Source organism: Vulpes lagopus, chromosome 2, assembly GCF_018345385.1.
Source record: "Vulpes lagopus strain Blue_001 chromosome 2, ASM1834538v1, whole genome shotgun sequence".
NCBI lineage: Eukaryota > Metazoa > Chordata > Mammalia > Carnivora > Canidae > Vulpes > Vulpes lagopus.
In genome coordinates this window covers 74866249-74893668 of record NC_054825.1, presented here as the reverse complement: position 1 = coordinate 74893668, position 27420 = coordinate 74866249, and the positions used below count along the sequence as shown (strand labels likewise).

Genomic DNA, 27420 nt, shown 5'->3' with positions numbered 1-27420 from the left:
ACATGGGATCCCTGGGTGGCGCAGCGGTTTAGCGCCTGCCTTTGGCCCAGGGCGCGATCCTGGAGACCAGGGATCGAATCCCACATCAGGCTCCCGGTGCATGGAGCCTGCTTCTCCCTCTGCCTGTGTCTCTGCCTCTCTCTCTCTCTCTCTATGACTATCATAAATAAATAAAAAAATTTTAAAAAAAAAATTAAAAAAAAAGAAAATGAAAACATTAATTTGAAAAGATATATGCACCCCTATATTTAATGCAGCATTATTTACAATAGCCAAGATATGGAAGCAACCTAAGTATCCATCAATAGAGAATGGATAAGGAAAATGTGGTACACATGCTCATGCATGTGCATGCACACACACACACACACAATGGAATACTACACAGCCATAAAAATAGGAGATTGTGCCATTTGAGATAACTTGGATGAACTGAGAGGATACCATGCTAAGCAAAATAATTTAGACTAAGGATGACAAATACCATATGGTTCCACTCAAAGTGGAACCTTTTTTTTTTTTTTAAAGATTTTATTTATTTATTCATGAGAGACACAGACAGGCAGACACATAAGCAGAGGGAGAAACAGGCTTCCTGCAGGGGGCCTGATACAGGACTTGATCCCAGGACCCCAGGATCACAACCTCAGCCAAAGGCAGATGCTCAGCCACTGAGCCACCCAGGTGCTCCTCATAAGTGGTATCTTAAAAAAAAAAAAAAAAAAAAAAAAGAACAAACGAAAAGGGGAATCAGACCTATAAATACAGAGAACAAACTGATAGTTGCCAGAAAGGAAAGAGAGTGAAGTATTGGGCAAAATGAGTGAACAGGAGAGGGAAGTGGAACAGGTTTCCAGTTATGGAATGAATAAGTCACAGGAATAAAAGGCACAGCATTAGGAATACAGTCAATGATATTGTACTAGCGATGTACGATGACAGATGGGTAGGTACACTTGTGGTGAGCACAGCATAATGAATAAACTAGTCAACTCACTAAGTTGTACACCTGAAGCTAATTAACATTGTCAACTATACTCAAATAAAAAATAAAATAAAATATACACATACTCTGATAAAATTATCTCACTTGTGCAAATTCAATCTAAGAAATTCATTGAAAAGTTATATTAAAAAATATGTAAATTACAATATTTTTATAATAGCAAAGAGCAGGGTGCCAGGGTGGCTCAGTTGGTTAAGCTTCTGCCTTCGGCTCAGGTCATGTTCCCAGGGTCCTGAGATGGAGCCCCACATTGGGCTCCCTGCTCAATGGGGAGCCTGCTTCTCCATCTTCCTCTGCTCCTCTCCCTGCTTGTGCTCTCACTCACTCTTTCTCAAGTAAATAAAAATCTTTAGAAAAAAATATATATAGAGGCAAAGAGCTGGAAACCTAAAGTGTTCACTAAATAACAGCTATGTAAATTTATGATAAAACTTGATAAAATATTATAGGCATTAAAATAACTATTCAAAAGCTATATATATGCATAGAAATTCTTTATATTAAATATATCAGATGAAAATGAGCAATAAATATCTGTATTACTATTAAAACAGGTAAAAATACATACATAGGGAAGTAGAAACAACTGAAAATTGTGTTAGGTTTTTAGCTGATTCTTTCTTTAATGTAATTAAATGCTCGTTGTCCTCCTCTAAGACAAAGAAATGCTGACCAAAAGATTATTTATATCATTATGAAAAAAATCATTTAAATGCAATCTGGCCAAGGAATGTTACAAATAATAAAACAATGATTATAATTATACTTCATTATTTAAAACAAGAAAAAAGTTCTACAAACATACTGGTTACCCATTACCCACCATCTTTCATTAGGTATCCACTAAGCAGCCTTTGTGCATGGAGGCTCCCAAGATGAGCAATTAAGGATTTTAATAAAAGGGGTGCCTGGCTGGCTCAGTGGGTTAAGCATCTGCCCTCAGCTCAGGTCATGATCTTCAGGTCCTGAGATCTAGCCCTGAGTTGGGCTCAGCTCTCTCAGCATGGAGTCAGCTTCCCCCCCCCTCCCTCTGCTGCTCCCCCTGCTGGTGTAGTCTGCTCCCCCCTCTCACTCTGCTGCTCTCCCTGCTGGTGTAGGACTCTTCATTGTGGCTCAGGTCATGATTTCAGCATGGTGAAAGTGAGACACAATGAGTGTGGAGCCTGCTTAAGATTTTCTCTTTCCTTCTCCCTCTGACCCTCCTCCCCCACCCCCCTAAAAAATTAGAAAGAAAAAATGAATTTTAATTAAAATGGAAAAAAACTATTTGATTTCTTACCACTATCACTATAAAGTCAAGTGATCCTGAATATCTGATGGTATTGCTTCATTTTATTTAGGTATGATTTGTACATAGTTTCATGATCTTGATTTTGCAGAACTGGTTTAAAAAAATTGCCAGAGAACAAGTTACTGTGAGAATGATGAATTAAGTCCATTTTAAAGAAGAGAAGAGGAGGCACCTGCGTGGCTCCATTGGTTATGCATCTGCCCTCAGCTCAGGTCATGATCTCCAGGTCCTGAGATCCAGCCCTGAGTTGGGCTCGCCACTCAGCATGGAGTCAGCTTCCCCCCTCTCTCTCTGCTGCTCCCCCTGATGGTGCGCGTTCTCTCTCTCTCTCTCTCTCTCTCTCAAATGAATAAATAAAATCTTAAAAAAAAAAAAAAGAACAGAGGTACAAAAGTAACCGGATTCATTTTACCAAAAGCATTCAAGAGTTCCTTATTGCCATTAACAAAAAACAAATCCAAACTTCCCAACATCATATACTACCCTTTGATACCCTTAAGATATGATCTCTGGTTGCCCAACACTTACTGCTCAAAGTTGCAGCATCATGACAGGATGGAATGAACATAGGAAATCCATGTTTTTCTTTGAACCCTCAAATGTGCTGCCCAAGCAAAACCTTTACAGGGAATTCCTCTTCCTAAGAAAGAGAGAGCGAGCAAGGAAGAAGGAGGGAAAGCCCAGAGGGGAACAAAGTACTCCTCAGTGAAGAGAAGGCAAATGGTACCAGAGGGTTCAAAACAAGGCACTGTTAAGCACTGTGGGCCTGGTGGGAGGGGACACCAACATGAAACGCCGAGTTTCTAAGTTCACACTTCCACAGGAAAGTTTAAATAGTTCCAAAAAGGATACTTTTAATTCTGACTTAAAAGAAAAAAAAAAAAAACTTACTTTCTATAATCCCCATGGGTAAGTTTCCCAGCTACTCAGAAAGTCAGCACTGGTTGGTAATAAGTAATTTTTTTTTGTCACCAGTATCAGAATTATGGCCAACAAGAATGTGGGAGAGAGGGATGCCTGGTGGTTCAGGGGTTGAGCCTCTGCCTTCAGCTCAGGGTGTGACCCTGGGGTCCTGGGATGGTATCCCACATCCGGCTCCACTCAGGGAGCCTGCTTCTGCCTCTGCCTATGTCTCTGCCTCTCTCTCTCTCTGTGTCTCTCATGAATAAATAAAATGTCTCTTTCTGTGTGCCTCTCATGAATAAACAAATAAAATCTTTTAAAAAATAAAACCCCAAACCATTAAAAAAAAAAAAAAGAAGAATAAATAAAATCTTTAAAAAAAAAAGAATGTGAGGGAGAAACCAGCTTGTACCAGAGTGGTGGCTGGTGCTTTTCAATACAATTTGCTTTTCTTTTTTTTAAATTTATTTATTCATAGAGACAGAGAGAGAGAGAGAGAGAGAGAGAGAGGCAGAGACACAGGTAGAGGGAGAAGCAGGCTCCATGTAGGGAGCCCGATGTGGGACTCGATCCTGGGTCTCTAGGGTTGCGCCGGCGGCCACAGGCGGCACTAAACCGCTGCGCCACTGGGGCTCCCCTGCTTTTCTTCCCCATTTAAAAATGTGAGCCTCTCCTTCACTAATGAAGAGTCAATTTGTGATTAAACCAGCTAATGTCTGCCCAACTCTGTTTAAGCTAATCTCTATCAGCATGAAAAAATTATGTTACCTCAGTTACAATTAATTCGATTCCACAGGTTTTTCTGAAATGATACAGGAGGTTCAAATTAAGCAGGAATTGAATTAGCAGGAAGGAGCTATGCGGTAAGGTTATTAAAATTCATGATGAATTTTAAATAATGACGTTGAATAAAAAGTATCTTATGAAATATATATCCCCAATCTAACCTTGGATGATTTCTCCTTGGAATACTTGCTCACAATGAATAATTCAGATAAAATATTAACAAGATTCACTTTAGTAATACATAGGAATAGATTTAAAAAAAAAAAAAACTTCAATGATAGCCTCTTCCAGTCAGCTCCTGTGAAGCTGCACAAAGGATTTTAGGTGAATCTACAACAAATACACATAGATTTTAGCAACAGTGGTACCCCAAAAGGTAAGGCAAACTGTAGAGCACATCAAGACAAAAAGATCCTAGGGGCTATCTTGCACTGGGGAGTCACAAAGCCCCTGAAATAAGCTCACATCTCTTTCCTAACACATAGGAAGATACCACACAGATGCACAAGACAACAACAGCAACAACAACAACAAAAAAAACACAGACTCTGAACTTGGTAACTCTCCTTTCTTTGACTACTCAAATTCCTTCCATATAAACTGACTAGAAAATGTTCATACCTTCATGAGATACCTTGCTTTCTGATCTTTCACAGGATGTGCATTAACCACCCTGAAAGGTATATTATTCCCAAAAAAGCCAGGCCAAGAGTCTATCATTGGTCTCATCTAACTGTGACACTGTCACAACCCTATAATAATCCTAAGTTCCTTTTCCTCTTCCATAGGTATAACAAAGAAAACTTTCCAAGAAAAGGATGAAACAAATTATCTAATATCATTAAGCTTCTGCATCCAAACAAGGCATTCTTGATGAGGTGGAGGTGAGGTAGTTCATTGCCCTAAATACCTACTACACAGGCTATCTCACTAAAAAGTCCTTGCCTATATTAACTTGCTCATGTAATCTATGAAGGCAGGGTCTACATCTTCCGTAAGCACTCATATTGCATTTGGCCTCGAGGGGTTATTTTTCCCCTAAAATACTATAATGTTATAAAGCCTGAAAAGAACTCCATCTGAAAATTCCATTGATCCTCATGAGCACCAATCACATTTTCATATCTAAGAGTTGCTTCATAAATACTTAAATAAATGAATAAATAAAAGCTTGAAGTTTGTTATTACTTTATCAGAATCACCAGAATCTTTTTTCCGGTGTACTGAATTTTGTAGGTTCACCTATTGATGGCAACTGCCTCTGACCAACAAGATATTTACTATCTTCCCATTGCCAACACACAGTATCAGAGAGCTAGGGAGAGATGCATTTGACAATGATACATCATGCTATACTATAATTAGTCTAGTGAACGTACACAGAATACTCATGCACTCTATTCTCTTAGAAGTGTGTTCCAGTAACTATAATTATGCAGTCTGAAAGAGAAAATTATGTTGGAAATATTTCCAAAGAACACAAGGGCAAGATAATTAGAGGACTAAGAATGGAAAGTGAGCTTGATTCTGCTTCAGTCCACGGGGACCCAGCATGTCTGATGTGAGATGGAGGAATAAGATTACGGAAATGGGAGTCTCTTACTCCTTACAATCTGGCACAATATGACAATGACATTGATTAAAAGTTGAAAATTCCATTCTTTTTTCTGTAGCTGAATCTGGGAGGACAGACAAGAGAAAGGGGGGAGGCTGGAGGATGAAGAGCAAGGAATGGTATTTTAATTCTAACAAATTTGGAGCCACTTTCCCACTACTGGAGAGGTTAAATGTGCTCTAAAGTAGACTTGCCATTTCCCTTCACCACTTTCCCATCTCTGCGAAGGAGAAGGTCAACAACTGTGGCGGGGGCGGGGGGGCGCATTGTAGAGTGAGGAGCTGGGACTAGGAAAGCCAGGGCAGCAGATGGGACAAAAGCTGGAAGTGGCCAGATCCAGGACAAGGTCATAAACAGCCAGGGCAGGGAAGGCTCTGTAAGGAAGTGATGGATCTTAAAGCCACAGAAACACTGAGAACAGATCACAAGGGGCATTGAAAAGATGAATTACTAAACATAGCCCATCAGGCCAACTGACAACATAAGAAAATGGAATACATGTTCAGACAAAATACTAGAAGCCAAGAGCTCCACAGGAAGGAAGGAGTAAAGTAAGAAAAAATTAGATTGGTACACGGGTAACAAGAAAGGAGCTTGATAACTGAGACCACCTCATTCTTGACCCTGAACTTTGATGTGGTTCCTTGTGAGGCAACACAGAAACCAGCAGGCCATATTTAAGAGCCTTGCAGGTGTAACACGATCTTGGAAGTACTTGTAATGAGGTGCACATAGGTGGGCAAAAACATTACCTTTCAGGAAGTAAATCCTAACACTTTTTCTTTCTTCTTCCATTTCCCTCAAGTAGTCAGGGGGGAGGAAGAAGAGAGCAAAACTCAAGAGTAAAATATTAGAGAATGATTTCAATTCCATTCATTTCTTTTTTTTCTTAATTTATATATTTATTTATGAGAGACACACAGGGAGAGGCAGAGGCATAGACAGAGGGAGAAGCATGCTCCCTGCAGTGAGCCTGATGCAGAACTCGATCCCAGGATCCTGGGATCACAACCTGAGCCAAAGGCAGATGCCCAACCGCTGAGCCACCCAGGCATCCCAACTCCATTCATTTCTCATGCCGAGCCCTATTTTGTATATGCATTTCCCAGTGACTATTTGAGGCAACCCAGGCCGTCTGTGCTTGAATCTCCATTAGTCACATTGATGAAAACCGGACAAAAGATTGCTTGGCTTTGTATTATGTTCTAAGAATCCAAGAGTCATAATTATGGTGACTACACTGACACAGATAAACAGAGGAGAATTCTCCTAATATTTGAACATTTCATAAATAATCAGCTTCCAATTCTTGCATTTTCTCTTTAATTCTAATTGATTTAAATAACACTGAGCTATTTATTATGTAATTTTCCTGCTGATTCAAAATAAAATCAGCATGCATGCTATTAGCTTGTTTAAAACACTAAGATCAATGAGGAGATGTGACCTCTTATTTTCCCATTTATAAAACAAAAGACAGGGGAAAGATTTTTCTATTCTGTGAAATATTGATTTTCCATTTTGTGGGCTTGTAAATTACTGGCTTTCACAGTGCAATCAATGTCACTGATTCTATGTGGATGAAATAAATAAGATAAAATATAAAATCTGTTTCATTAAGAAACAGATTAACTTTCATTAAGCCTCAGTTTCCTTTAGTCTTGCCCCTGACATTATTCTTATAATGGTACAAGCATGCAAATACCATGGATAAAGGAAGAATACTGGCCAGTAAGTATTGGCCAACAAATTTTAATATTACCCCATGTAAGGAAACAAAGGTGAGCATATACACAATGATCAAAGAAACACTGACATACTACAACATTTAGAATTGTCATTTTTCTCCTTCCTAATACATAGAAACAGAGAGTCAGACAAAATGAGGAGACAGAAAAATGTGTCTCAGATGAAAGAACAGGACAAACCACAGCAGAAGAGCTAAATAAAATAGAGATAGGCCATATGACTGATAACAAATTCAAAGTAATGGTCATAAGGATACTCACTGAAGAGAGTGGAGAATCTCAGTGAGACTTTCAACAAAGAGAAAATATAAAAAAGAATTGGTCAGAGATGAAGAACCCAATAACTAAAATAAAAAATTAAAATAAAAAACTCACCAGAGGGACGCCTGGGTGGCTCAGTGGTTGGGTGCCTCCTTTCAGCCCAGGGCATGATCCTGGAGTAATGGGAACAGGTCCCACATCAGGCTCCCTGCAAGCCTGCTTCTTTCTCTGCCTATGTCACTGCCCCTCTCTGTGTCTCTCATGAATAAATAAAATCTTAAAAAAAAAAAAACTCACTATAGGGAATCAAAGACACATGCAGATTGGAAGTGAATGGATGGAAAAACTATTACTATGCAAATTAAAGATTAGAGGATGCAGAAGAATGGATCAGCAATCTGGAAAACAGGATAATGGAAAGTAACCAAGATGAGCATCAAAAAGAAAGAATAATAATAAAACATGAAAATAGGTTAAGGAAATTCAGTGACATCATCAAGCGTAGTAACATTTACATTAAAGGGATTCCAAAAGAAGAAGAAAGATGGGGATAAAAATTTTTTTGAAGAAATAATTACTGAAAAATTACCTAATCTGAGGAAGGAAACAGATATTCAGATCCAGAAGGCACAGAGACTTCTAAACAAAATTGACCAAAGGAGGTCCACACCAAGACACATAATTAAAATAGCAAAAAGTAGTGATAAAGACAGAATTTAAAAGCAACAAGAGAAAAAAGACCCGGAAAAATAATAACAGTTACATACAAGGGAAACCCCAGAAAACAATCAGCTGATTTTTCTTTCTTTCTTTCTTTTTTAAAAAGATTTCATTTATTCATTCATGACAGAGAGAGAGGCAGAGACACAAGCAGAGGGAGAAGCAGGTTCCAAGCAAAGAGCCCGATGTGGGACTGGATCCTGGAACTCTGGGATCATGCCCTGAACCGAAGGCAGATGCTCAACTGCTGAGCCACCCAGGGGTCCCTCAGCTGATTTTTCAACAGAAACTTTGTGGGCCAGAAAACAGTGCCATGATATATTCAAAGTACTAAAAGGAAAGAATCTACAGCCAAGGATACTCTACCCAGCAAAGCTATCATTCAAAATAGAAGGAGAGACAGAGTTCCCTAGACAAAAGTCAAAGGAGTTCATCACTAAAACAGTCTTATAAGAAATGTTAAAGGTAATATTTTGAGTGGAAAGAAAAGACCATAACTAAACATTAGAAAATTATGAAAGGAAAAAATTTCACAGATAACTGTAAACATACATTAAAAGTAGTAGTTAAAGGACTTACAAAACCATTATGGAAGGAAGTGAAAGCACAAAAGCAGTGAAATAACTGTATCTATAAAAATCAGTCAAGGGATTCACAAAATAAAAATATATAAAATATGACATCATATATATAAAACACGACAGGAAGAGTAAAAATGTAGTGCTGTTACAATGTGTCCAAATTTAAGTTACCATCAACTTAATACAGACGGCTATACACATAAAATGTTATATATGAACCTAATGACAATCACAAATCAAAAACCTATAGCACATACACATTCAAAAAAAAAGAGAAAAAGGAATCCAAGTATGACAATAAGAAAGCCATTCAACCACAAGGGAAGGGAGCAAGAGAAGAAAAAAAGGTACAAAAAAGAACTACAGAAACAACCATAAAGCAAGTAACAAAATGGCAATATGTATACATCTATCAATAATTACTTTAAATGTAAATAAACTAAATGTTCCAATCAGAAGATACAGGGTAACTAAATGGGTATCTATATGCTGTCTAAAAGAGACTCACTTCAGGGATGCCTGGGTGGCTCAGTGGTTGAGCGTCTGCCTTCGGCTCAGGGTGTGATTCCTGAGTCCCGGGATCTAGTCCTGGGATCAAGTCCTGTATCAGGCTCCCTGCTTTTCCCTCTGCCCATGTCTCTACCTTTCTGTGTCTCTCATGAATAAATCAAATAAAATCTTAAAAAAGAGAGGTATACTCACTTCAGACCTAAAGACACATGCAGATCAGAAGTAAATGGATGGAAAAAATTTAACTATGCAAACTAAAGCGAAAAGAAAGTTGGGACAGCAATACTTCTATCAGACAAAATATACTTTGTAACAAAGACTGTACTAAAGGCAAAGAAGGACACTACATAATGATGAAAACAATTGTAAATGTCTATGCATCCAATATAAGAGCACAAAAACCAACTATTAACAGACATAAAGAAACTGACATCAGGCAGCAGCTAGGGAGGTGACTCTGAGAGGAGGGGGCTGCGTGGCCCCAGAGTGTGATTCCAGTGGCACAGGCCCCAGAGCCCAGGGCGCCAGCGGACACAGCCCAGGATCCTCCCCTTGGGGAGGTGGAGGCCAGGAGGACACAGGAAAGCGAGGAGGCTCCTGCCCCTGGGTGGCCCCAAGCTGTGCATATCGGTGCCCCCCACCCCCCGAGCCTCCAGGCCCCTACAGACTGGGAGACTTTGGTAGTTACTGTGGGAGCTGACTCCAGGGCTGGAAGGCTGGCCACCACCACTGTTGTTCCTCCCTGTGTCACCTTGTGCACGGGATGGAGCGGGGTCACCAGGGAACAGGGGCCTCACAGGAAAAACAGCTCCCACTGAACTGTGCACCTGGCAGAGGGTGGGGCAGCTCCCTCAGGTGCACACACTGAGAATCAGCACAGCAGCCCCTCCCTCAGAAGACCAGCTAGAAGGACAGGGGAAGAGCAAGTTCTTAACCAAGCAGCGCTGGAAAGCTCCAGGGGAAGTCGAGGGATTTACCATATATAGAATCAGGGGATACCCCTCCTTATTTTTTGTTTGTCCCCCCCCCCTTGTTTTCCTTCCCTTTTTCCTTCCTTTTTCCAGTACAATTTGTTTTTAGCCACTGCAATGAGCAAAATGACTAGAAGGAAGAACTCACCACAAAAGAAAGAATCAGAAACAGTCCTCTCTCCCACAGAATTACAGAATTTGGATTACAATTCGATGTCAGAAAGCCAATTCAGAAGCACAATTATAAAGCTACTGGTGGCTCTGGAAAAAAAGCATAAAGGAATCAAGAGACTTCATGACTGCAGAATTTAGATCTAATCAGGCTGAAATTAAAAACAATTAAATGAGATGCAATCCAAACAGGAGGTCCTAATGACAAGGGTTAATGAGGTAGAAGAACGACTGAATGAAATAGAAGACAAGTTGATGGCAAGGAAGGGAGCTGAGGAAAAAAGAGAAAAACAATTAAAAGATCATGAGGAAAGGTTAAGGGAAATAAATGCCAGCCTAAGAAGGAAAAATCTACGTTTAACTGGGGTTTCAGAGGACGCTGAAAGGGACAGAGGACCAGAAAGTGTATTTGAACAAATCATAGCTGAGAAACTTCCCTAACTTGAGGAGGGAAACAGGCATTCAGATCTAGGAGACAGAGAGGTACCCCCCTAAAATCAATAAAAACCGCTCAACACCCTGACATTTCATAGTGAAACTTGCAAATTCCAAAGATAAAGAAAAGACCCTTAAAGCAGCAAAAGGCAAGAAATCCCTAACGTTTATGGGGAGAAGTATTAGGTTAACAGCAGACCTCTCCACAGAGAACTGGCAGGCCAGAAAGGGCTGGCAGGATATATGCAGGGTCCTAAATGAGAAGAACATGCAGCCAAGAATACTCTATCCAACAAGGTTCTCACTCAGAATAGAAGGAGAGATAAAGAACTTCCAAGATAGGCAGAAACTGAAAGAATATGTGACCACCAAACCAGCTCTGCAAGAAATACTAAGGGGGACTCTGTAAAAGAAAGAGGAAGTCCAAGGAAACAACCCACAAAAACAGGGACTGAATAGGTCTTATGATGACACTAAATTCATATCTTTCAATAGTAACTCTGAATGTGAATGGGCTTAATGATCCCATCAAAAGGCGCAGGGTTTCAGACTGGATAAAAAAGCAAGACCCATCTATTTGCTGTCTATAAGAGACTCATTTATTATTTTTTTTTTTTTGAAATTTAGAAGCAACAAAAAAAAGAAATTTAGAAACAAATTTTATTTAAGATCTGAAATACAATTCCTAAAATATCAACTTCTCCAGAAAACCGTGGCTACACAATAATGCATTGCCTCTATCATGTTAGAATGTGCATTAGACTCAAATACAAAAACCATGAAACAAATCACCATAAAAATATGGAACACTTCACGAATTTGCATGTCATCTTTGCACAGTGGCCATGCTAATCTTCTCTGTATGGTTCCAATTTTAGTATATGTGCTGCCGAAGCGAGCACCAAGAGACTCATTTTAGACCTAGGGACACCTACAGCCTGAAAACAAAAGGTTGGAGAACCATTTACCATTCAAATGACCCTCAAAAGAAAGCAGGGGTAGCCATCCTCATATCAGATAAATTAAAGTTTATCCCAAAGACTGTAGTAAGAGATGAAGACGGATACTATATCATACTTAAAGGATCTATCCAACAAGAGGACCTAACAATTATGAATATTTATGCCCCTAAGTGGGAGCTGCCAAGTATATCAATCAATTAATAACCAAAGTTAAGACATACTTAGGTAATAATACACTTATACTGGGAGACTTGAACACAGTGCTTTCTGCAATTGATAGATATTCTAAGCACAACATCTCCAAAGAAACAAGAGCTTTAAATGATTCACTGGACCAGATGGATTTCACAGATATTTACAGAACTTTGCATCCAAACACAATTGAATACACATTCTTCTCAAGTGCACATGGAACTTTCTCCAGAATAGACCACATACTGGGTCACAAATCAGGTCTTAACCGATACCAAAAGATAGGGATTGTCCCCTGCATATTTTCAGACCATAATGCTTTGAAACTAGAACTAAATCACAATAAGAAATTTGGAAGAATTTCAAACACGTGGAGGTTAAAGACCATCCTGCTTAAAGATGAAAGGTCAACTAGGAAATTAGAGAAGAATTTAAAAGATTCAGGGAAACTAATGAGAATGAAGATAAAATCATTCAAAATCTTTGGGATACAGCAAAAGCAGTCCTGAGGGGGAAATACATCGCAATACAAGCAAACTTGTATTAAAGAAACTGGAAAGAACTCAAATAGAAAAATCTAACATTGCACCTAAAGGAGCTGGAGAAGGAAGAGCAAATAAAACCTTCACCCAGCAGAAGAAGAGAGTTAATAAAGATTCAAGCAGAACTCGATGAAATAGAGACCAGAAGAACTGTGGAACAGATCAACAAAACCAGGAATTGGTTCTTTGGAAGAATTAATAAGATAGATAAACCATTAGCCAGCCATTAGCCAGCCTTATTAAAAAGAAGAGAGAAAACACTCAAATTAATAAAATCATGAATGAAAAAGGAGAGATCACCACCAATACCAAGGAAATACAAGAGATTTAAAAAACTTATTATGAGCAGCTATATGCCAATAAATTAGGCAATCTAGAAGAAATGGACGCATTTCTGGAAAGCCACAAACTACCAAAACTGGAACAGGAAGAAATAGAAAACCTGAACAGGCCAATAACCAGGGAGGAAATTGAAGCAGTCATCAAAAAACCTCCCAAGACACAAAAGTTCAGGGCCAGATGGCTTCCCAGGGGAATTCGATCAAACGTTTAAAGAAGAAACCATACCTATTCTACTAAAGCTGTTTGGAAAGATAGAAAGAGATGGAGTACTTCCAAATTCGTTCTATGAGGCCAGCATCACCCTAATTCCAAAACCAGACAAAGACCCCACCAAAAAGGAGAATTATAGACCAATATCCCTGATGAAGACAGATGCAAAAATTCTCAACAAGATACTAGCCAATAGGATCCAACAATACATTAAGAAGATTATTTACCATGACCAAGTGGGATTTATTCCTGGGATGCAAGGCTGGTTCAACACTTGTAAAGCAATCAATGTGATAGATCATATCAACAAGAGAAAAAACAAGGACCATATGATCCTCTCAATAGATGCAGAGAAAGCATTTGACAAAATACAGCATCCATTCCTGATCAAACTCTTCAGACTGTAGGGATGGAGGGAACATTCCTCAGCATCTTAAAAGCCATCTATGAAAAGCCCACAGCAAATATAATTCTCAATGGGGAAACACTGAGAGCCTTTCCCCTAAGATCAGGAACATGACAGGGATGTCCACCACTGCTATTCAACATAGTATTAGAAGTCCTAGCCTCAGCAATCAGGGAACAAAAAGAAATAAGGCATTCAAATTGGCAAAGAAGAAGTCAAACTCTCCCTCTTTGCAGATGACATGATACTGTACATAGAAAACCCAAAAGACCCCACCCCAAGATTGCTAGAACTCATACAGCAATTTGGCAGTGTGTCAGGATACAAAATCATTGCTCAGAAATCAGTGACATTTTTATACACTAACAATGAGACTGAAGAAAGAGAAATTAAAGAGTCAATCCCATTTATAATTGCACCCCAAAGCATAAGATAGGAATAACCTAACCAAAGAGGTAAAGGATCTATACCTTAAAAACTATAGAACACTTCTGAAAGAAATTGAGGAAGACACAAAGAGATGGAAAAATATTCCATGCTCATGGATTGGAAGAATTAATATTGTGAAAATGTCAATGTTACCCAGGGCAATTTACACATTCAAGCAATCCCTATCAAAATTCCATGGACTTTATTCAGAGAGTTGAAACAAATCATCTTAAGATTTGTGTGGAATCAGAAAAGACCCCGAATAGCCAGGAGAATATTAAAAAAGAAAACCAGAGCTGGGGGCATCACAATGCCAGATTACCACAAAGCTGTGGTCATCAAGATGGTGTGGTACTGGCACAAAAACAGAAACATAGATCAACGGAACAGAATAGAGAATCCAGAAGTGGACCCTGAACTTTATGGTCAACTAATATTTGACAAAGCAGGAAAGACTATCCACTGGAAAAAAGACAGTCTCTTCAATAAATGGTGCTAGGAAAACTGGACATCCACATGCAGAAGAATGAAACTAGACCATTTTCTTACACCAGATACAAAGATAAACTCAAAATGGATGAAAGATCTAAATGTGAGACAAGAATCCATCAAAATCCTAGAGAAGAACACAGGCAACACCCTTTTTGAACTTGGCCACAGCAACTTCTTGCAAGATACATCCATGAAGGTAAGGGAAACAAAAGCAAAAATGAATTATTGGTACTTCATCAAGATAAAAAGCTTCTGCACAGCAAAAGAAATGGTCAACAAAACTAAAAGACACCTACAGAATAGGAGAAGATATTTGCAAATGATGTATCAGATAAAGGGCTAGAATCCAAGATCTATAAAGAACTTATTAAACTCAACAGCAAAGAAACAAACAATCCAATCATGAAATAGGCAAAAGACATGAACAGAAATTTCACAGAAGAAAACACAGACATGGCCAACAAGCACATGAGAAAATTCTCTGCATCACTTACCATCAGGGAAATACAAATCAAATCAAAACCACAATGAGATACCACCTCACACCAGTGAGAATGGGGAAAATTAACAAGACAGGAAACAACAAATGTTGGAGAGGATGTGGAGAAAGGGGAACCCTCTTGCACTGTTGGTGGGAATGTGAACTGGTGCAGCCACTCTGGAAAACTGTGTGGAGGTTCTTCAAAGAGTTAAAAATAGACCTGCCCTATGACCCAGCAATTGCACTGCTGGGGATTTACCCCAGAGATACAGATGCAGTGAAACGCCGGAACACCTGCATCCCAATGTTTATAGCAGCAATGTCCACAATAGCCAAACTGTGGAAGGAGCCTCATTGTCCATCGAAAGATGAGTGGATAAAGAAGATGTGGTCTGTGTATACAATGGAATATTACTCAGCCATTAGAAACAACTACTACCCACCATGTGCTTCAACGTGGATGGAACTGGAGGGTATTACGCTGAGTGAAATAAGTCAATCGGAGAAGGACAAACATTATATGGTCTTCATTGGGGAATATAAAAATTAGTGAAAGGGAATAAAAGGGAAAGGAGAGAAAATGAGTGAAAATACTAGTGAGGGTGACAAAACATGAGAGACACCTAACTCTGGGAAACGAAAGGGGTAGTGGAAAGGGAGCTGGGCATGGGTTGGGGTGACTGGGTGATGGGCACCGAGAGGGGCATTTGGCAGGGTGAGCACTGGGTGATATGCTATATGTTGGCAAATGGAACTCCAATAAAAAAAAATTTAAAAAAAAGAAATTGACAGTAATAGAATAATAGTATGGGACTTTTTTTTTTTTAAGACTTTCTTTATTTATTCATGAGAGATACAGAGAAAGAGGTAGAGACATAGGCAGAGGGAGAAGCAGGCTCCCCACAGGGAACCCGATGCAGTACCTGATCCCAGGACCCCAGGACCACGACCTGAACCAAAGGCGACACTCAACCACTGAGTCACCCATGTACCCAGTAAAGGACTTTAATAAATTACTTACATAAATGGATAGATCATCCAGACAAAATCAACAAGGAAATAGTGGCTTTGAATGACACTCTAAAGCAGATGGATTTAAAAGATATATACAGAACATTCCATCCCAGAACAACAGAATACATTATTTTCAAGGGCACATGCAACATTCTCCAGGATAAATCACATGTTAGGCCCCAAAACAAGTATCCATAAATTCAAGAAAACTAAAATCATATTGTGCATCTTTTCTGACAACCGTATGAAACTAGAAATCAGGGGATCCCTGGGTGGCTCAGCAGTTTGGCACCTGCCTTTGGCCCAGGGTGTGATCCTGGAGTCCCGGGATCGAGTCCCATATTGGGCTCCCTGCATGGAGCCTGCTTCTCCCTCTGCCTATGGCTCTGCCTCTCTCTCTCTTTATGTCTTTCATGAATAAATAAATAAAATCTTAAAAAAAAAAAAGGAACTAGAAATCAATCACAAGAGAAAGTTTGGAATGAACACAAAAACATGGAAGCTAAATAACATGCTAGTAAGCAATGAATGTGTCATCATGAACTAAAAAAGGAAATTCAAAAGTACAGGAAGACAAGTGAAAATGAAAGCACAATAGTCCAGGGGTGCCTGGGTGGTTCAGTCAGTAGAGCATCTGACTTCAGCTCAGGTCCGGATCCCAGGGTCCTGGGATGGAACCCCTGTTGGGCTCCCTGCTCACTGGCTAGTCTGCTTCTCCCTCTGCCCCTCCCTTAGCTCACTGCATGCTGTTGCTCTCTCGGTCTCAAATAAATAAAACCTTTAATAATAAAGGAAAGAAAGCACAATAGTCCAAAATCTTTTGGATATAGCAAAATCAGCTCTAATGGAAGTTTATAGCAATACAGGTCTACCTAAAGAAAAAAAAAATCTCAAATAAACAATGTAAACTTACACCTAAAAGAGCTAGGGGAAAAAAAGCCAGTAGAAGGAAGGGAATAATAAAAATTAGAGCAGAAATAAATAAAATAGAGACTTAAAAAAAAGAGGAAAAGATCAATCAAACCAGAAGTTAATTCTTTGAAATAATCAACAAAATTGACTAACACTTAGCCACACTCATCAAGGAAAAAAGAGAGGACTCAAATAAATAAAATCAGAAATGAAGGAAAAGAAATAACAACTGACACCACAGAAATACTAAGGATTATAAACCAATATTATAAAAAATGATATGACAACAAACTGGACAACCTAGAAGAAATGGATAAATTTATAGAAACATACAACCTTCCAAAACTGAATCAGGAAGAAATATAAAATTTGAACTGACTGATTATAGCAATGAAATTGAATCTGTAATCAAAAAACTCCTGAGTGCTTAATGGCTCAGTCAGTTAAGTGTCTGCCTTCAGCTCAGGTCATGATTCTGGGGCCCTTGGATGGATCCCTGCATCAGACTCCCTGTGGAGCCTACCTCTCCATCTCCCTCTGCCTGCCTCTCCCCCTGTTTATGCTCTCTCTCTGTCATGTAAATAAACAAAATCTTTTAAAAACAGAAAAACCTCCCCATAACCAAAAGTCCAGGACCAGATGGCTTCACAGGTAAATTCTACCATTCTTTTTTTTTAAAGATTTTATTTATTTGAGATAGAGTGAGCACGAGAGCGCACAAGCAGAGTAGAGGGGTAGAAGGATAGACACAGCATGCTCCCAGCAGAGCAGGAAGGCCAATGTGAAGCTTGATCCCAGGACCCCGAGATCATGACCTGAGTGGAAGGCCCATGCTTAACTCAATGAGCCATCCAGGCGCCCCTCTACCAAACATCCAAAGAAGAATTAATACCTATTCTTCTCAAACTATTCCAAAAATAGAAGTTGAAGGAAAGCTTCCAAATTCATTCTACAAAATGAGCATTGCCCTGATACCAAAACCAGATAAAGACACTATGAAAAAAAGAAAATTACATCTCTGCTATTATCTCTCCAAAACTATATGATTAGTCCAATACCTCTGATGAAGATAGATGCAAAAATCCTCAACAAAATACCAACAAAATATTAGCAAACAGAATTCAATAATACATTAAAAAAAATCACTCACCACAATCAAATGAGACTTATTCCAGGGATGCAAAGGTAGTTCAATATTCACAAATCAATCAACATGATACATCACATTAACAAGAGAAAAAACAAAAACCTTACAATCATTTCAACAAGATGCAGAAAAAGCATTTGACAAAGTACAGCATTCATTCACGACAGAAGCTCTCAACAAAGTGGGATTAGAGAAAACACATTTCAACATAATAAAGGCCATATATGAAAAGCCCACAGCTAACATCATACTCAATGGTGAAAAACTGAGAGATTTTCCTCTAAGATCAGAAAAAAGACAAAGACATCCACTCTCGCCACTTTTATGCAACATGGTACTGGAAGTCTCAGCCACAGCAATCAGAGAAGAAATACAAACAAAAGGCATCTAAATTGGTGAAGAAGTAAAACTGTCGCTATTTGCAGATGATATGATACTATATATAAAAAAATCCCTAAAGTCACCACCAAAAAACTACAAGAAGTAATAAATGAATTCAGTAAAGTCACACGATACAAAATTAATACACAGAAATCTGTCGTATTTCTATACACTAATAATGAAGTAGCATAAAGAGAAATTAAGAAAACAATCTCACCTACAATCGTACCAAAAAGAGTAAGATACCTGGGAATAAAATTAGCCAAGGAGATGAAAGACCTATACTCCAAAAACTACAAAACACTGATGAAAGTATGAACTGAAGGAACAAATATTGTTAAAATGTCCATACTACCCAAAGCAATCTACACATTCAGTGCAATCCCAATGCATCTGCCTTTGGCTCAGGTCATGATCCCAGGGTCCTGGGATCAAGTCCCACATCGGGCTTCCTGCTCAGCGAGGAGTCTGCTTCTCCCTCTGCTTCTGCCACACCCCCCCCCCACTCATGTTCTCTCTCACTCACTCTCTCTCAAATGAATAAATAAAATATTTTTTAAAGAGAATATACAATGGGAAAACACAGTCTCTTCAATAAATGATGCTGGGAAAACAAGACAGCTATATGCAAAAGAATGGGAGTGGATAACTTACTAACACCATACACAAAAATAAACTAAAAAAATATTAAAGACCTAAATGTGAGACTTGACACCATGAAGTTCTAGAAGAAAACATAGGCAGTAATTTCTCTGACATTGGCTGCAGGACATTTTTCTAGATATGCCTCCTCTGGCAAGAAAAACAAAAGCAAAAATAAACTATTGACACTACATCAAAATGAAAAGCTTTTGCACAGCAGAGGAAACCATCAACAAAATAAAAGACAACCTACTGAATGGGAGAAGATCTTTGCAGATAATATATCCAAATAAGAGGTTCACATCCAAAATATATAAAGAACTTATATAACTCAATACCAAAAAAAGCCACAAGTCATACAAATGTCCAACAGACACATGAAAAGATGCTCAACATCACTCATCATCAGGGTAAGGCAAATCAAAACCACAATGAGATATCACCTCACACCTGTCAGAATGGCTAAAATCAAAGGCAAGAAATAACAAGTGCTGACAAGGATATGGAGAAAAGGAAATACTTGCATGTGGTTGGTGGGAATGCAAATCATTGTAGTCACTGTGGAAAACAGTACAGAGGTTCCTCAAAACATTAAAAATAGAAATACCATATGATTCAGTAAGTTCACTACTGGGTATTTACTTAAATAAAATGAAACACTAATTTAAAAAGATACACACACCCCTATGTTTATTGCAGCATTTACAATAGTCAGGATATGGAAGCAATGCAAGTATCCATCCACAGATGAAGTAGATGAAGATGTGGCATATATATGATGGAATATACTCAGCCATAAAAAAGAATGAGATCTTTCCATCTGCAACAACATGGATGGATCTAGAGGATATGATGCTAAGTGAAATAAGACAGGAAAAGTCAAATATCATATGATTTCACTCATATGTGGAACTTAAGAAACAAAACAAAGGAACAAGGGGGGAAAGAGGGATTAAAAAGGCTTTTAAATACAGAGAACAAACTGGTGGTTGCCAGAGGGGATATGGGTATAGAGGATGGGTGTAATAGATACAGGTGATTAAGAAGTACAAACTTCTAGTTACAAAATAAATGAGTCAATGGAGATGAAAAGTGCAGCATACGGAATATGGTCTATAAGATGGTAATAATGTTGTTTGGTGACAGATGGTGGCTACATTTATGGTGATGAGCACTGAGTAATGCACAGAATTGTTGAATCATTATATTATACACCTGAAACTGATATAACATTGTGTTAATTATACTTTAAGTAATAAGTTAAATATAATTGTCGTTTTTCTAATGAAGAACTCTGAAATTCTTTAATAGGAGTAAGAAGGGGGTGCCTAGGTGGCTCAGTGGTTGAGCATCTGCCTTTGGCTCAGGTCGTGATCCTGGGGTCCTGGGATCAAGTCCCACATCAGTCCCCCCGCAGGGATCCTGCTTCTCCCTCTGCCTGTGTCTCTGTCTCTCTTTCGGTGTCTCTAATGAATAAACAAATACATCTTTAAACAAATAGGAGTAAGGAGGTAATCTAGAACACCAAATAGACCTTATATATTCATTTGGATGGGAGGAACCTGGGAGAGTTTCTCGTTTCCTTGTTTCCAGGTAAAACTCTAAGTTTTGTACAGAGAAAAGATATTTTTGCAAATCACTATGTCTTCTGAGAAAAGCACTATCCTAAGGCCCGCTATGGTAAGCAGTTTCTAAGATGGCCAATGATCCCTGACTCCTAATATTCACATCCCTGTGTAGGCTTCTTCCACAATGAATAGGGCCAACTTGTGTAAACAACTGGATGATAGCAGAAATGACAGTGAGACTTCCAAGGCTAGTTCATAAAAGACATTGCCACTTCCATCTTAATCTCTTCTGAATCACTTGTTCTGAGGAGGGCCAAATGACACATCTTAAGGAATCTCAAGCAGTCTTATGGAAAGATCCACATGGTGGGAAATGGAGGGCTCCTACCAATAGCCCTCTGCGTGAGCCAACTAGGAAGGAGATCTAGCAGCACTCAAGCGGTCAGGGGACTGCAGGTCTGTCCAATATCCTAGCTGTCACCTTATGAGAGACCTACAGCCAGAGCCACCCATCAAAGTTACTCCCAAATTCCTGGTCTACAGAAACTGTGAGATAACACGTTTTTTGTTTTAAGTTACTATGTGTTCAGGTCCACCATTTAGATACATTGCACAGACTCTGTCCTGTTTCTTAATCCACAGAATGGAAATGATAAAATTTGCCTGGCTGGGCTATTGTAGTAAATAAAATAATGTATAAAAAGTGCCAACATTGCCTCATCCATAATGTTAAAACAACTTTAATGTTATGTTAATATCATTTTAAAAAAGATTTATTTACTTGAAAGAGTGAGAGAGAGCATGAGTGGATAGGAAAAAGGGAGAGGGAGAGGGAGAAGCAGACTCCCTGCTCTGAGCAGACACTGAACTGACTGAACCACCAGGGTGCCCCATTAATATCATCATTTTTAAATTTTCTTTTACTGATCATCATGTAACTATAAATTTGTGAGACATTTCTAGAAGTCATAAAAGGCATCACAGTACTAAGCAACCAAATAACGTTTCTTCAGAGTGTTATATTCTTTAGCTTTTCTTTAAGAAATTAAAACAAAATAGGGATCCCTGGGTGGCACAGCAGTTTGGCGCCTGCCTTTGGTCCGGGGCACGATCCTGGAGACCCAGGATCGAATCCCACGTCAGGCTCCCTGCATGGAGCCTGCTTCTCCCTCTGCCTGTGTCACTGCCTCTCTCTCTCTGTGTGACTATCATGAATAAATAAATAAAATCTTTAAAAAAAAAAAAGAAATTAAAACAAAATAAATCAAAATCCTTTAACTTTTCCCCCTAGATGCAGCTCTGTTAATTCCCAAGAGTAAATCTACTGTTTACTCTTTCTTTGACTTTTTCAGAAGAATAATGAACATCAAGCCCTTCAAATTAATAGTGCTTAAAATAAGTTTATCAGCTTGCCGTCTTTCCAACAATAGTTTAATTAAAGAAAGCAGGAAATGTAGCCACTCAATTAGCAAAATGTGATTTGCCCTGACAGAGCGGCTCTCTGAAAGAACATAAAAGTTATAGTCAAGGTATATTGGACACTAGAACTGTGCAATGGCAGTGGGGTATCTACCTTCACCTTATGGAATGACTAGCTCCATTATTCACAGGCCATGGACATTAGGAACTGCCAGTAACACATGTCCAGAATACATTCCCCTGGATTTCCTTCTACTACTTTGGCCACTTCCCAGTATCTTTTGCTGGCTCCCTGGCTTCTCCTCCTACATCAGGGCTCAGTCTCAACCCTCTGCATGCCATCTTCTCCCTTAGACTATTTTAGACTACTGACCTTCTCTCCTAAGCTTTAATGGCTCTCCTATTTTTGCACCACCTCGCCTCTTATCCGAGTTTTAGTCCCAAATAGTCATATGTCCACCCAACACCTCTACTTAGGACTCTCATGAATATCACAGACTAAACATGTCCAAAACCAAACTTTTGGCTTTGTTTCCCAATTTTCTCCCATCTCCAGTTTTACCTACCTCAGAAAAATAATCATTTTTAAAGCAATCAGGAACATCACTCCTCTTGTCAAAAACTTCCATTTCCTTCCTATTGTTCATAAAGATGAACTCAAAAGTCTAGCCTGCCCCACCACTGATTCCTGTGGGAATTAGAAAAGTCACCCCATTGCTGTTACCTGTTACTTAATTGCAATAGATACAACACTAGGACTTGGAGTCAAAACTGCCCCCTTCAAGGAGTGCTATGAAAAAGGTGGTATAGCAGCCCTTACGGACTCCCTGAAACTTCTCTTGAATCCCTGGAAACTTCAAAGCTCTCCTCTGCCTGAGGAACTTCCCAGGGCTGTCCTTCTGTCTTTTACCTCATCTTCTGTATTTTTCTGGTCGTCTTTAATAAGACCAAAGCTCTCCTCTGCCTGAGGAACTTCCCAGGGCTGTCCTTCTGTCTTTTACCTCATCTTCTGTATTTTTCTGGTCGTCTTTAATAAGACCTTCCCTCACCAGGGCACCTGGGTGACTCATCTGTCTTTGGCTCAGGGTGTGATCCTGGGGTCCTGGGATTGAGTCCCATATCAGGCTTCCCACAGGGAGCCTGCTTCTCCCTCCACCTATGTCTCTGCCTCTCTCTCTCTCTCTCTTTCTGTCTCTCATGAATAATTAAATTTCTTAAATCTTAAAAAAGCAAAAAAACCTTCCCTTAACCACTACCACCTCTGATCTAAAGCAGGTTCTCTGGGTATTTCTTGCTGTGTGTATTACTTCTTGTTTGCAGTATATATTACACTAATTAGTTAACCACGTGTGCCAATCTCCACCAAATCACAAGCTTTAAGAGGGCAGGGACTGCATCTCTATTATATACTATTATTATATATACCCACCACGATAGCCCCAGTGCTCAGAGCAATACCTTGAAATCATAAATACTAATTATATATATATATATATATATATATATATATATATATATGTTGACTGAAAAAAATAATATAGGGAAAAATGAATCAACATAAGGGATCATGTCTCAGTGGTTTTATGCTTTCTAGTCATGTAGGATCTTATTTGAACACCAAATTTGAGGGGAGCCTAGAAGTACAATTGTAAGCTATACATCACAAGCTCTGCATTTCCTTCCTCTACCTCTCTGCTTTTACAAAATAGTTTTAGCTTATTTCTGAGGGTTTTTTCTTAACTAACACATATTCACTGTTACAGATTCAAATGATTCAGACAAGTATCGGAAGCAAGAAAAATCACCCGAAACCCTACATGTCAAGATAAACATGGTTAATATTCTGGTCATCATCTTTTAATACATCTCTTCATGCATAAATACATAATTGTATGTAAATGGTATATCATTTGCAATTCTGTTCTTTTTTATGGACACCATCTTCTTACGTAACCAATGTGAATATACCTTTCTCCACTTTCATTAACTGTATATAAACATATACACTCTGTTTACAGACATATATAGTGCTTTGTCATTATTTCTTTTGTAAATATATCATTTATTTTATATATATATGCAATGCACAGTGGAAAAATCCCCCTGTTCCATGGTTTGAATATATTATAATTTATTCGGCCTTTGTCTTCCAAATGGGCATTCAGTGGCTTATGGGTTTTTGCCATTTTAAACAATATGCAATAAATATTGTTGTTCCTATATGCTTACTTCCTGGGGTTTTTCTTTCAGTGCCACTGATCTCTCCTTTCCACCAGCAATGCATATGGGGCCTCTTCTTCCAAAATTTCTTCCTGAGGCAGGTGCTATCACTTCTTATTGATTTGTGTCAATCATGGAGAATGACATTATATGAAGACCCAGAACGAGTAGTCTTGTGCCATGTGCCTGTGCTTCATGGATGAAGGATCATATGCAGGGCATATACTTTTCAGAATAGATTACTCTAAATTTCTGGAAGGTAATCCAGACAGTTTAGGGTTGAACACTGCTCTTGTCTGCCAGAAGCTCAGTAAACGAGCTACTTGGGTCAGGCAGACCCTGCTACATCAGTGCTCTGTTTCCCAGGCCACATTCACTGCGTCTATGGGAGAAAACATCCCCAAGAGAGTGTCAGTATGCACTGCACTGGGGTGCCTACTTCACAGCATGCTCGATGAGAAGGAGGACAGAGTGGCAGGAGAAGGAAAAAGAAGGAACCCTAATGCCTCAGAGGAAAGCTATAATCACAACAAAAAAGTCCCCAGGTCTGTAGTACAACCCTGGTCCAAAAGACATCCAATCTGAGCAAGCTAGAGCAGAGCAAGAGATGAGGCACTTGTGGGTGCAGGCTATAAACAGAGATGGAAGGTCACTTTTAGAAAAATCCATCCACTGTTCAGCAAAGGACATGGAGTGGGGTACACTTCTGGAAAAGGGCTATGAGGTTTTCATAGCTTGAGTAATCACAGGACCCATGGGTGCTTATGAGCTAGAAAAACCTCAGGAAAGGAGGACCACAGAGGAAGATGAGCCAGGCTTTATCAGGAAGGTGTGGGAAAGGCTTGGAAGCTGCTGGCTCTGGAGAGTCCTTCATACTTCAAATGCTCCTCTCTCTCTCAATCCAATGAGCTCCCCTCCTGCACAGGGTCCCATATGTTCAGCAAAGAGCAGGGGAAAGCCTAAACACAGCCTCTACGCACACACTTTACTCTTTCTTCTTCATTCCTGTAAAATTTCCTTTTTTTTCTTTTAAATTTATTTATTTATTTATTCATTCATGAGAGACACACAGAGAGAGGCAGAGGGAGAAGCAGGCTTCTCGCAAGGAGCCTGATGCAGGACTCGATCCCAGGACTCTGGGACCACACCCTGAGCTGACGGCAGACACTTAAGTGCTGAGCCACTCAGGCATCCCATCCTGTAAACTTTCCAATGGCATTTACATGAAATCCATCTTTGTGATAGTTTTATTTTATTTAAGATTTTATTTATTTATTCATGATAGAGAGAGAGAGAGAGGCAGAGACACAGGCAGAGGGAGAAGCAGGCTCCATGCAAGGAGCCCGATGTGGGACTCGATCCCGGGTCTCCAGGATCACACCCTGGGCTGAAGGAGGCACCAAACCGTTGAGCCATCCGGGCTGCCCCTGGGATAGTTTTAAATTCATACAGCATAGGTGAGCTTCTGTGATTAAAATCCACGGTGATCACTTAAGTTGCTTCTTCAGCTCTTGCCTGGAGGTGAGGCCAGTGAGGACTTGAAAGCAGGCCCCAAGGTGCCATTAGGGTTAGTTTCCAAGGAAGAATCCTGACCACTGACCAGGTGTATCCTCAGGGTATGGCAAAAATGCAGATTAGAATAAAAAGGAGAAAACCCTTTTCACTATTGTTTGGCAAAAATAAAACTGGGCGTATAAGATCCAGTATTAAAGGGTATGGAAATATAAACATCTTTACATGTTTTGAGTGGGCAAGTAGATTGCTAGAGATATCTAGTAAGCAACCTGCAATATTGTTAAATTCATGTACCTTGAGGAGTCTTATTTTTGTGAAACTATTGTACAAATAAGAAGCAATATACAAGGCTATATGTTCAAATATCCTTGTTGACAGTGACCCCAAAGTTGAAAACAACCCGAACGTCCATCATGAGGATAAGTTGTGGCACATCTCAATAGGAACACAGAGAAATATGTGGAAAGGTACATCCTGGGCTGTCAATGTTGATTACCTCACGTAAAGTGGAATTAAGGGATGGCATAACAAATGTGTGCAATTTAAGTTGCTTTTAAACTAAAGAAGTGGGGCACTGGGGTGGTTCAGTCAGTGAAGCATCTGCCTTTGGCTCAGGTCATGATCCTGAAGTCCCAGGATTGAGCCCGGCATTGGGCTCCCTGCTCCACGGGGAGTGGAGAGAGGAGTCTGTTTGTCCCTCTCCCTCTGTTTTCTCTCAAATAAATTAAATTTTTAAAAAAAGAAGAAGGGCTGATGAGGCACAGGCACTTGCTGGCTTTGCCTGAGTCCAGTGCTATTTCGGGTGCCACTCAGGTCTCCCTGCTGGTTCTCTGAGGGTGAGTACAGCCTTGAGTTAGCCCGCTGACAGCCGCAAGGGTAGCCAACAGGGATTTTGAGGGTCACAGCTTCAGCTGAGAGAATAGCAGAGATCGAAGGTGCCAGACATGGTTTCTTGCAATTAACTCAGGGAACAGGACAAGTAATCAGAAAAGTGTGATTCTCCTCTGCTCCAATAAGATGAAAAGATCTGCTCTTGTTATAAAGAACCAGGTGAATCAATAAGGAGTTTAAAGACACATTGGCATGCCTCATGGGCAAAAAATTTGCTGCCACCATGATGTGAACCTAGGGGCAGAGGCTCTTCAGCCCTGGATGAGTATACTGCAAAATGCCTTCCTGCACATCATATGTAGACCCGTTTGTCCAGGCTGGAGTAGCTAACATGTGAGCAGACACACTGTGCTAACGCTGAAAAGAGATACTACTTGCCAGCATTAAGTGAGTATTAACTAACTGCCTGAGTCTTTATATGTATCATGTGAGCTTTACAGAACCCCATGAGATGGGCCCTTGAAACCCATTTTACAGATGAGGGCACTGAAAGGTTAAGCGATTTGCCCATGTTTATATAAATAACAAGTGGCAGAGCTGGAATTTAGCCCCAGGCTAAGTAGGAGACTGCAAAACCTAGGATGCCATCACTAAACCATATCACCACTGCAGGAAGAGACAACGCAGGGCAATGCAACCCTGTGGATGCAGAGAACA

The 27420-nt window shown here is 39.6% G+C and overlaps 2 protein-coding genes and 1 non-coding gene across 6 annotated transcripts in view; all 3 read right to left on the bottom strand.

Annotated features, from left to right (window-relative positions):
- Nucleotides 1–27420, bottom strand: part of GPR176 (G protein-coupled receptor 176) — a 132325-nt gene that overhangs the window by 22951 nt on the left and 81954 nt on the right. The gene's annotated exons all lie outside the window — the stretch shown is intronic.
- The window catches only part of FSIP1 (fibrous sheath interacting protein 1), a 338650-nt gene that overhangs the window by 229515 nt on the left and 81715 nt on the right, over nucleotides 1–27420 (bottom strand). The window lies entirely within an intron of this gene.
- Nucleotides 11794–11900, bottom strand: LOC121485897. The gene has a single exon (XR_005986403.1). It is a non-coding gene; the product is annotated as a U6 spliceosomal RNA (small nuclear RNA).